Below are 12,481 nucleotides of genomic sequence, written 5' to 3'. Positions count from 1 at the left end.
ACTAACCTCAAACCACTAGCCTCTTAAGACCCTGGGGACAATAGGACATTATTCAAGTGGAGGCCCATACTTGAAAATAGAGGTGGAGAAATGGGAGGGTGAAAAAATGAAAAACGTCAGTGTTTTAAATGCAATCATTGTTAGCCCTGAACAATGTCATTTATCAAAGTAGCATTTTGGACTATATAATACGTTTCATATATTAATAACATTTTTCATCTCACGCCCGGGACCAAGATTTATGGCCAGCAGGTGAACACAGGTGATCATCGAATTATAACTCTTGTAATGAGAGAGGGTGAGAGAGAGTGAAGAAGAAAGAGAGAGAGAAGAAGGAATGGAGAGAAGGAGAAAGAAAGAGAAAGAGGAGGAGAAAAACATAGACTGCTTGTCCGCTGTTGACTGCTTCACCAAGCCAATTGACCAAACAACCTTCGGCTTAAATGCTGCCTGCTAATTCAAAGAAAACCCTTAATTGAATGATATCAGAATGCGATACAGCAAAGGGTTATACAATTACACTGAGTGTACAAAACATTAGGATCACTTTCCTGATATTATGTTGCACCCCCTTTTGCCCTCAGAACAGACTCAATTCATCGGTGCATGGACTCTACAAGGTGTCAAAAGAATTCCACAGGGATTTATTTGAACCTTTATTTAACTAGGCAAGTCAGTTAAGAACAACTTCTTATTTACAATAACGGCCTACACCGGCTAAACCCAGACGACGCTGGGCCAATTGCTGATACAGCCAGGATTCGAGCCAGGGTGTCTATAGTGACGCCTCTAGCACTGCCTTAGATCACAGTGCCTTAGACCGCTGCGCCACTCAGGAGCCCATGTTGACACAAATGCCTCCTGTACAGTTGTGCCAAGTTGGCTGGTAGTGGATCTCTACTCCGAATAGCTCATACCGCAGATGCTCAATTGGATTGCGAGCTGGTAACTACAGGCCACTGCAGTAAGCTGAATTCACAGTCATGTTTGTGTAACCATTCCTGGACAATCCTAGCCTTGTGGCATGGGGCATTATCCTGCTGGAAAATCTATTTGCAGATGGATACACTGCTGCCATGAAGGGATGCACCTGATTGGCAATGATGTTCAGATATCCTGTGGATATTCAAATGTTACTCCACTGTTATCATGAGGCCCATTGTGTGCAATGAAAACACACCCCACGCCATCACACCACCACCAGTAAGTAGTCTGCATGTAAACACGTATGAAATGGATGCATGTACTCATGTGGTTCTCTCTATACCCTAGTCCTCCAATCAGCATGAAACAGCAGGGACCGGGATTCATCAGACCAGGCAACGTTTTTCCCAATTCTCCAGTGCCCAGTGTTATCCTTCCGCAGCTTCTTGTGAAACTCTGTAAGATCGTTGGCTGCCATACCCATTAGTGTCAAGGTATGATGAGTTGTGCATTCTTTTATGGGTCTTTCGGCACCAATGTTGTACTGGACTGTCAGTTGACTAACTGTAGCCCATCTGTTGCTCTGCACAATTTGTGTCAGCCTCCTTTGTCCTCTTTCATCAATGACCCATTTTCGACCACTGGCCTGCTGTTGGCTGGATGTCCTTTGGGTGGTGGACCATTCTTTAAACACACAGGAAACTGTTGAGCACTCAAACCAGTGCACCTGGCACCTACTACCATACCCTGGTCAAAGGCACGTAGGTATTTTATCTTACCCATTCACCCTCAGAATGGCACACATACACAATCCATGTCTCTAATGTCTGAAGGCTTAAAAAAAACATATTGAACCTCCCCTTCATCTACACTGATTGAAGTAGATTTAACAGGTTACATCAATAAAAGATCATAGCTTTCACCTGGATTCACCGGGTCAGTCTGTCATGAAAATAATTCCTAATGTTTTGTACACTCAGTGTATATTGCAAGGAGAGGTTACAGAATAGCTTTTATTTACTGGCTTGTGATATTGTGAGAAATATCCTGTGAAAGACAATGTCAGTAGAAGCATTGTTTGGTCTGTATTACTGCAAGCTTTATTAAAGCTCACCCATGAGAGCAGCAAAGTGTACATTGTACTTTTTTCTACAGGTGAACATTGTCCTTCCACTCCTGAGAAATTCAGGAATTCTTAGCATGTGATTTCGTATTAGCTTGAAACTCAACAGTAAATTAACCGTGGTGTAGTGGAAGGTAAACACCTGTAAAGACGGTTTACACACCTTTTAAATTTTGCACGAGCATTTATCTACCTTTTCATGACAAAAACATTTAAAGTATGGGTTACTTTACTCACTACAAATGGCAATTAGCATTTACCCACCTTTTTTGTTTTTACCTCTACATCATTTACATTTTTGTCATTTAGCAGACACACTTATCCAGAGTGACTTACAGTGGCAATTAGAGTTAGCACTGCCTGTGACCACTGAAAATATGTGTTGGATTATGCTCATGACAAAATCTCATAATGACATACAGTACCAATCAAAACTTTGGACACACCTACTCGTCCAAGGGGTTTTCTTTATTTGTACTATTTTCTACATTGTAGAGTAATAGTGAAGACATCAAAACTATGAAATAACACATATGGAATCATGTAGTAACCAAAAAAGTGTTAAACAAATCTAAATATATTTTATATTTGAGATTCTTCAAAGTAGCCACCCTTTGCCTTGTTGACAGCTTTGCACACTCTTGGCATTCTCTCAACCAGCTTCATGAGGTAGTTAACTGGAATGCATTTCAATTAACAGGTGTGCCTTGTTAAAAGTTAATTTGTGGAATTTCTTTCCTTAATGCATTTGAGTCAATTAGTTGTGTTGTGACAAGGTAGGGCTGGTATACAGAAGATAGTCCTATTTGGTAAAAGACCAAGTCCATATTATGGCAAGAACAGCTCAAATAAGTAAAGAGAAACGACAGTCCATCATTACATCAAGACATGAAGGTCAGTCAATGCAGAAAATGTAAAGAACTTTGAAAGTTTCTTCAAGTGCAGTCACAAAAACCATCAAGCCCCATGAAGAAACTGGCTTCTCATGAGGACCGCCACAGGAATGGAAGACCCAGGGTTACCTCTGCTGTAGAGGATACGTTCATTAGAGTTAACTGCACCTCAGAAATTGCAGCCAAAATAAATGCTTCACAGGGTTCAAGTAACAGACACATGTCAACATCAACTGTTCAGAGGAGACTGTGTGAATCAGGCCTTCATGGTCGAATTGCTGCAAAGAAACCACTACTAAAGGACACCAATAATAATAAGAGACTTGCTTGGGCCAAGAAACAGGAGCAATGGACATTAGACTGGTGGAAATCTGTCCTTTGGTCTGATGAGTCCAAATTTGAGATTTTTGGTTCCAACCGCCGTGTCTTTGCGAGACACAGAGTAGGTGAACGGATGATCTCCCAATTGAGATGGTTTGGGATGAGTTGGACCGCAGAATGAAGATATAACAGCCAACAAGTGCTCAGCATATGTGGGAACCTCTTCAAGACTGTTGGAAAGGCATTCCAGGTGAAACTGATTGAGAGAATGCCAAGAGTGTGCAAAGCTGTCATCAAGGCAAAGGCTGGCTACTTTGAAGATTCTCAAATATTAACACTTTTTTGGTTACTACATGATTCCATGTGTTATTTCATAGTTTTGATGTATTCACTATTATTCTACAATGTAGAAAATAGGAAAAAGAAAGAAAACAATTGAATGAGTAGGTGTGTCCAAACGTTTGACTAGTACTGTAAGTTTTTATAATCATCATTACATCAGCTGTACAAAGTGCCAGTGACAAAAAAACTGTCTAGGGCTCTGTAGATATGCATTCTACATTAAATATTTCCCCTATGACATCACTATGCTACGACCATAGAAATGAATACAGATAGGACCATAACGATGACGTCTATGGCTGTGACCTCTACAACACACCCATTGTCTGCGTGGTTCAGATCTACTTAGCTAGGAACTAATGTCATTGGCCTTGTTGTCAGGAAACAGTTATCCCAATCCCAGGTTTTTGACGATCTTTCACAAAGCAGTGCCTAATCCGGTTAGCATTGACTTGCCTCCCGTTTTCGCTCGTCTGCGTGTCTGTTGCTCGGCCGAATCTATCAGCTTTAAAGCATTGTCAGCCCCCACTAATATATGTCTGGCCTAGGCACTCGCCAACGGTTCATCTTCATTCAGCTCATTTAGTCTGGTGCAGAAATTGATTAGCTGGGCTGAATACAGGGGTTGTCTAGGTGTGTACACCGGGGGCCTGTCTGAGCAAAATGTGTCTTCACTCCTCTGTCTCTTTTTCACCTCTTTCTTTCCTTCCTTCCCCTCCACCTTTCTCTTTAACCTTCCTTCCCCTCCACCTTTCTCTCTAACCTTCCTTTCTTCCACCTTTCTTTCTTTCTTCCAAATCACTCATCTTAAGGGACTCTGTAAGGAAAACAATACGAAGTTCTTCTATCATAAATGTATTTTATCTCACTAGCTGTCAGACAGGAGAAAGGACACTATTTTCGAGTGTTAGGACAGAGCCAATGATTGGAGATTAATGAAGCTGAGTCGATCTGATCAGTGGGTCTTCTACAAGGACTGTTTGTGACGACCCCATACAAATCTATGCAAATCAAGTGTACCCTGACGGTTGAGTTTAACTACGAGCTCTACCACAGACATTATTATTTTACCACTGAGTGTCACACGGTCACTGTGATTTAATGCTCAGAAAGATACAGTACCTTTGATATACACCAGGGTCGTTTCATTAGGCACCAAATGGAAGAAAACAGACTGAAACAGGGACAGACTACTTGGACTTGTCCAATAAGAAATACTCCTTTTTGTTTTCCGTTTCAGTGTGTTTTGCCTCGGTGTGCTCTACTGAACACCACCCAGCGTCCTTCTTCAACATACTGTATAGTATTTAGAATGTCCCGTTCACATACTGTAATGTATGTGCTGCTAAAAAGGCACATTTGGGAGGCAAATCCAGGGGACGCAGGTGAACATAAAGAACTGTTGATGATTCCACTCGTTCACAAAGATTACAACCGTCAGATCAAGGATATAAGCGTTCTGAGCTTTGATCAATTCTAGGAGCATTATATACTGTAGATGTTGTAGCCCGTCATTGTAAATAAGAATTTGTTCTTAATAACTGACTTGCCTAGTTAGATAAAGGTTAAGTAAAAAAATGTACAAAAATACTGTAATGATAGTGAAACTCAACATAATGCTCTTCTGTTTGTTTGCACATCAACTACAGTGCACAGGCAATTATTGGAGATCAGCAATACCTGCATGTTCACCACAATGAAACACAAATGAAAAAACAACAACACATAATTCAACTCCATTTACATGTACCGTTCCATCAATCATTTGTTCCCCCCTACACACAATTAAGACTGCAGGCTACAACCGCTAATTTGCTTGATACTGTATGCACTTCGTATGAGCAGTGGCACCGCCAACAACAACAACGTAAACAACAACAAATATTCCGCTCTAATTCTAGTTAACAAACTGTGTTTTTGAACAAGGACAATGTTGTTTATCCTCTCTATCTCTCTCTTTTCCCCCTCTCATTCCCTCTTTCCTTTCTTGTTCCTAGACGTAATATGCAGACGTAGGCCTACATCTTGGGCCTGTCGGAGAGGGAGAGATCAGACACGTAGCGGTGAGGGATCAAAGGGAGCTATCTGATCTCATAAAATCACATTAAAAACTCCAACACTCATTTCAATGCGCTAACATATTGATCGTTGAGGAGGAGAGGAGAGGAGTGCTTTGTATTAAACTGCAGGAAGACTGGGGGAATCTGATGGAAATCAGTCCCAAGGTCATTAAAATTACATGACTTTCTATACATTTCCACCAAAAGTCATCTGCTTAACTCCCGGAGAAACAAAATAACATGAAGTGTTGATTATAGTGTTTACAATGAGATACCATCTGCCCCCACCTCCCCTCCATCTCCTGTCAACCCAGACTCCCACCTATTGCCGTAGATACATATGAGGACACCGACCTCACAATTTTTTTTCAAATATATAAAAAATATTTAAAAAAAAATAAAGTATATATTTTGTACACAATAAAGAAAATCAATTACGGGTTAACATCTATATAATGCTCCTAGAATTGATCAAAGCTCAGAACGCTTATATCCTTGATCTGACAGTTGTAATCTTTATGAACGAGTGGAATCATCAACAGTTCTTTATGTTCACCTGCGCCCCCCGGATTTGCCTCCCAAATTTGCCTTTTTAGTAGCACATTCACCACTCTCTCAAATGGCTACTCCGCCCTCTCGCGGCACAGGCCGAGGCCCTGAGACGTGAAACGAACAAGGCCTAGCACAGCTCGCAGTCAGCTCAATAGGCAATTAGTCTAGAGACGCTGCTGACAGTGTGTTTGCGAGATGCCAGACAAAAGGCAATTGTCTTCAGACATCCCCCAAACAAACAAAAACCGACTCTGAGAATGAGTGCACAGCTGGTAAATAGTCGCTTACAGATATATCAGTCCGTCAGGTGGCTAGCTGCTGGCAGAACCTTTTTTGGCAGAGAGCGAGGTAAGTACAGTGGTTCCCAAACTTGGGGTCGGGGTCCCATGTGGGGTCCCCTGAGAGAATCTGTACTAATCTTATAAAAAAATATGATTTGTTTCAATATGAACATTTCCACATGGCCTACCTTCCCTATAGGCCGACATTAAAATGTAATCAAAATGCAAAACAATAAAGTTCTAAAAATGTCATACGTTTTCATTTCATCGCTGATGCTACGTGTCACTGTGAATCATTTCTCATATTTCCCCCTTTTCAGGGGTATAACAAACACATTAATAGGCTATGTGTTTGTAGATCGACTGAGGTGAATGAACCTAAAGCAGCCAAAAGTGATAATGTCTGGGGTCTTTTTTGCAGGTTTTTTAATTGGATAGAAAAGCAGTAAATTAGCTTCAAATTTCTAAAACAAATCCCCCTTTACTGTGAACACTGAGGCTGTACCTACTTTAAGTTACAGTTTTAACAGTGGCCAAGTAGACTACTATGACTATTTGATCATAATGTGAGCCTACCAGACTGGCCTACCATTAAAAACAATGGAGAAAATGCATCCCATAACATTTTATATTCTCCTATATTCCCCCTTCCGGACCTCAATAAAACTCATAACCTGGTTACACCCCTTCCCCCACCACCATTTTACAGTATATTTCCCCATGTCGGAGGAGTGACGCTCAGTAGATACTTAAGGAATTAGGCAGGTGGTATATCGAGGAGGGGGGGTGGGGGGTAATATGGCTGTCAAAGATGGCTGAACGATGCACTAGCTGCTCTGAAAGGGGAGTTGTGGGGAACAGTAGGCCTATATGGAGATGTGATTGCATAGTATGTTTGCCATTGTTACCCGTTTTGGTTAATGAGTACTTTTCAAACTCAGCTCATTATTTAACTCCTCAGCTGGTGTGGTAGCTGCTGCGCCCTCTGAGTTAACTTGTACCCTCTGTTATTAGAGTCACTCTTGCTCTTCAAGTGAAATGTGGGAGAGAGGTTTACCACCAATGTTCCCCCCAAAAAAATTCGGCACTGAGCAAATTTCAGGCCTGCTGAGCGCAAACTTGGACATTGTGAAAATTCTGTGCAACTTCCAGCGCGCGTTTACTGTGAACACTGAGGCTGTACCAACTTTAAGTTACAGTTTTAACAGTGGCCAAGTAGACTACTATGACTATTTGATCATAATGTGAGCCTACCAGACTGGCCTACCATTAAAAACAATGGAGAAAATGCATTCCATAACATTTTATATTCTCCTACATTAATTTCACGTTTCCACAATCTTCAAAGTGTTTTCTTTCAAATGTTATGAAGAATATGCATATCCTTGTTTCAGGTCCTGAGCTACAGGCAGTTAGATTTGGGTGTGTCATTTTAGGGCGAAAATTTTTAAAAAAGGGTCCGAACATTTTAACATGGAAATAGCTGTTCTATCATTCAGCCTACAGTTGCAGCCAATGTGTGGTATTCAATGTAGACCTACATTCCATGAGACTTTTGAAAAAAACATGCAGGGCTTGACATCAACTTGTTCATCTACATGTTCTTCAGACAAGGAGGTGACTGAAAATGTTGTTGTGTTGTCTGATGCAAGAAACCACAAAATACTAAATAAAATGAATTATTACAGAGAATCAGACAAATTATGCTACCCTCTGCCTATTGGCTACTTAGCTTATTCAAGTCTCAAAACACAACACTGTTTTGACAAAAAAAAAAGCTCTTTACCTGAATCGCTTTTCAAAGATGTCTAGAACTTGTAGGAAGTAATCACTCCCCTATTGCTGACTACAAATTATCTATAACTGGGCTAATAACTCACTATATAGCAAAGGATATGAACAAAATGTGCTTTGATCTCAAAACAAGTGCATCTACTCACGACCACAGCTGTAAACACAGTTCAGTTAAAAGTAAATGGCACAGATCCATATGGTAATGGCCTATTTGCATATAGGCCTACTGCAGCTGTGATTGGCTATGCCACACCGGTTTGTGTAAAGTACGGACTGAGTCATGCACAATAGAATCCTACTCCTAGGTGTTCGGCCTAAAACAAAATATCTTGCACAGTTTGTTTTGTTTCGGTATGCTGCATTGAAAGTGGCTAATATTGCATAGATTCGATGACAATTGCCACAGTAAAGGGAATTGTTGATAGTGTTAACTAGAAAGTAAACTCTAGAAAGTTAAGTGAAGTTCAATCTCATGCTTCTCTCCTGATATTTCTTCTGCACTCTGCTCAAGTCCTGGGATCTGTGTGGCGGGATCTGTGTGGCAGTCTCTGGGCTACTGCACGCCTGCGCTTGTGCGCAGCTTAGAGGGAACATTGTTTACCACCTAGGTATGTGCTGTAGGCTTGTGCTTTTGTCTTATCTATGAGCCTACGTATGGTATTTTAGGCCATTTTAGGTCTCTGGGACAGATTTAAGGCATGCAGGCTTTAGTTCCAACCCAGATTAATCTGGTGTGTAAGTAACAGTAGGCTGGGGGGGCATGAGAGTACTGTTCATCACTTCTTTTCCCCTCCCTGTCCTTCCCTCTTTCTCTCTCAGGTCCTGAATCGTTTTACATCTTCCCCCGTTTCCCTCTTTCTATCTCCCAACTTTTTCTTTCCCACCTCTTTCTCTGTTTCATCCCCCCTTTCTCTCCACCACCACCTTCTCTCTCATCTAATATTTTCCTCTTCCATTCACCCTCATCACTCCCTCTCTCACCAACCTTCTTTTCTCTCTCCCATCTCTTCCTTCAGTCTACCAACCTCTCCTACTCTGATGGCCCTGCGTCGGTTTAAATTGCTTCTCTTTTCCTTCCACCTTTTTTGCTAATGCTCCATCACAGGGATATTCTGTCATAGGCCTTCAACCAGCAAGGCAATTCCATTGGCCTTTTGTGCATATTTGCTTCTCATTCTGCAGTATATTTCACTTAGGGCCTTTAAGCTTGTTAAGGTGCTATTGACAGGGGAGCATTGATTTTGTTGTAGCTTTCTCCTTTCGCTGATGTCCGATTGATTAACTTGTTTTAATGGTGCTGCACTGTGTTCTCTAACACGTTGGTGTCATTTGTAATGGTTGCCTCAGTGAAGTGTACAATATGCTGCCCTACAAAGGTAAAGTGCAGTAACTACGTTAAAAAAATGAACCGCAAAATCTGACTTCAAACTCTTTTTCTGTCTGCAAATCTGCAATTTGTGGTATTTCATGATACACTACATGACCAAAGATATGTGGACAAGATCTCATTCCAAAATCATGGGCGTTAATGTGAATTGGTACCCTCTTATTTTTGTTAATTTTTTATTTCACCTTTATTTAATTAACCAGGTAGGCAAGTTGAGAACAAGTTCTCATTTACAACTGCGACCTGGCCAAGATAAAGCAAAGCAGTTTGACACAATAACAACACAGAGTTACACATGGAGTAAAACAAACATACAGTACTTTGCTGCTATAACATTCTCCACTCTTCTGGGATGGCTTTTCACTGTGGGGACTTGCTTCCATTCAGCCACAAAATCAATAGTGAGGTCAGGTTCACAGTCGTCGTTCCAATTCATCCCAAAGGTGTTCAATGGGGTTGAAGTCAGGACTCTGTGAAGGGGGCATTGTCATGCTGAAACAGGAAAGGGCCTTCCCCAAATTGTTGCCGCAAAATTGGAAGCACAGAATCGTCTAGAATGTCATTGTATGATGTAGCGTTAAGATTTCCCTTCACTGGAACTAAAGCGCCTAGCACGAAACATGAAAAACAGCCCCAGACCATTATTCCTCCTCCACCAAACTTTACAGTTGGCACTATGCATTCGGGCAGGTAGTGTTCTCCTGGCATCCGCCAAACCCAGATTTGTCCATTGGAATGCCAGATGGTGAAGCGTGATTCATCACTCCAGAGAACGCGTTTCCACTGCTCCAGAGTCCAATGGCGGTGAGCTTTACACCCCTACAACCGACGCTTGGCATTGCGTATGGTGATCTTAGGCTTGTGTGCGGCTGTTCAGCCATGGAAACCCAGTTCATGAAGCTCCCAACTAACAGTTCTTGTGCTGAGTTGCTTCCAGAGGCAGTTTGGAACTCGGTATTGAATGTTGCAACCGAGGACAGATGATTTTTACGAGCGCTTCAGCCCTCGGTGGTCCAGTTCTGTGAGCTTGTGTGGCCTACCACTTCACAGCTGAGCGGTTGTTGCTCCTAGATGTTTCCACTTCACTAAAACAGCACTTACAGTTGACTGGGGCAGATGTAGCAATGCAAAAATTTGACGAACTGACTTGTTGGAAAGGTGGCATCTTATGACGGTGCCTCATCGAAAGTCACTGAGCTCTTCAGTAAAGCCATTCTACTGCCAATATTTGTCTATGGAGAATGCATTTTTGTATTTTTGTTATTGGGACTCCCAATGACACCCGGTTGTGATACAACCTGGAATCAAACCAGGGTCTGTAGTAACGCCTCTAGTACTGAGATGGACTGCCTTAGACCACTGTGCCACTCGGGAGCCGCATCGTTGTGTGCTCGATTTTATACACCTGTCAGCAACAGGTGTGGCTGAAATAGCCGAATCCAAAACGTTTGCATATACTGTATAGTGTATTTTCTAATTGACTAGCTTGTTCTTCTGTCAGGAAACTAAATACCAAATTAATCAGATAATATACAGTGCTTTCAGAAAGTTCTCTAACCCCTTGACTTTTTCCACATTTTGTTGTCTTACAGTCTGAATTTATAATTGATGGTTGCTGGCTAACACACAATACCCCATAATGTCAAAGTTGAATTTGGATGGTCGCTGGCTAACACACAATACCCCATAATGTCAAAGTTGGATGGACACTTCTCATTTTTTATTTTATTAATTAAAAATGTAAAGCTGAAATGTCTTGTCAATAGGTATTCAACCACGTTGTTATGGCAAGCCTAAATAAGATCAGCAGTACAAATGTGCTTAACAAGTCGCATAATAAATTCCATGGACTCACTCTGTGTGCAATAATAGTGTTTAAAATATTTTTTTAATGCCTACCTCATCTCTGTACCCTATTCATACAATTATTAAGGTCCCTCGGTCAAGCAGTGAATTTCAAACATAGATTCAACCGCAAAGACCAGGGAGGTTTTACAATTCCTCACAAAGAAGGGCACCTATTGGTAGATGGGTACAAACAAAATCAGACATTGAATAATTATTAAGTACCCTTTGGATGGTGTATCAATACACCTAGTCACAACGAAGATACAATGTCCTTCCTAACTCAGTTGCCGGAGAGGAAGGAAACCGCTCAGGGATTTGACTGCCTCATCTCTGTACCCCACACGTACAATTATCTGTAAGGTCCCTCAGTCAAGCAGTGAATTTCAAACACAAATTCAACCACAAAAACCAGGGAGGTTTTCCAATGCCTCGCAATACACCCAGTCACTACAAAGATACAAGCATCCTTCCTAACTCAGTTGCCGGAGAGAAAGGAAGCCGCTCAGTGATTTTACCATGAGGCCAAAGCTGACTTTAAAACAGTTACAGAGTTTAATGGCTATGATAGGAGAAAACTGAGGATGGAGCAACAACATTGTATTTACTTCACAATAGTACCCTAATTTACAGAGTAAAAAGAAGGAATTCTGCAAAGAAAAAAAAAAATCTAAAACATGCATCCTGTTTGCAACAGGGCTCTAAATTAATTCTGCAAAAAATGTGGCAAAGCAATTCACTTTTTGTCCTGAATACAACATGTTATGTTTGGGGCAAATCAAATGCAACACAGTACTGAGTACCACTCTCCATATTTTCAAGCATAGTGGTGGCTGCATCATGTTATGGGTATGCTTGTAATCATTAAGGACTGGGGAGTTTTTCAGGGTTATAAAGAAACGTATTGGAGCTAAGCACAGGCAAAATACAGAGAGGAAAACCTGGTTCAGTCTGCTTTC

Source organism: Salvelinus namaycush, chromosome 32, assembly GCF_016432855.1.
Source record: "Salvelinus namaycush isolate Seneca chromosome 32, SaNama_1.0, whole genome shotgun sequence".
Lineage (NCBI taxonomy): Eukaryota > Metazoa > Chordata > Actinopteri > Salmoniformes > Salmonidae > Salvelinus > Salvelinus namaycush.
The sequence above is the reverse complement of the archived record's forward strand: the minus strand, read 5'-3'. Positions refer to the sequence as shown.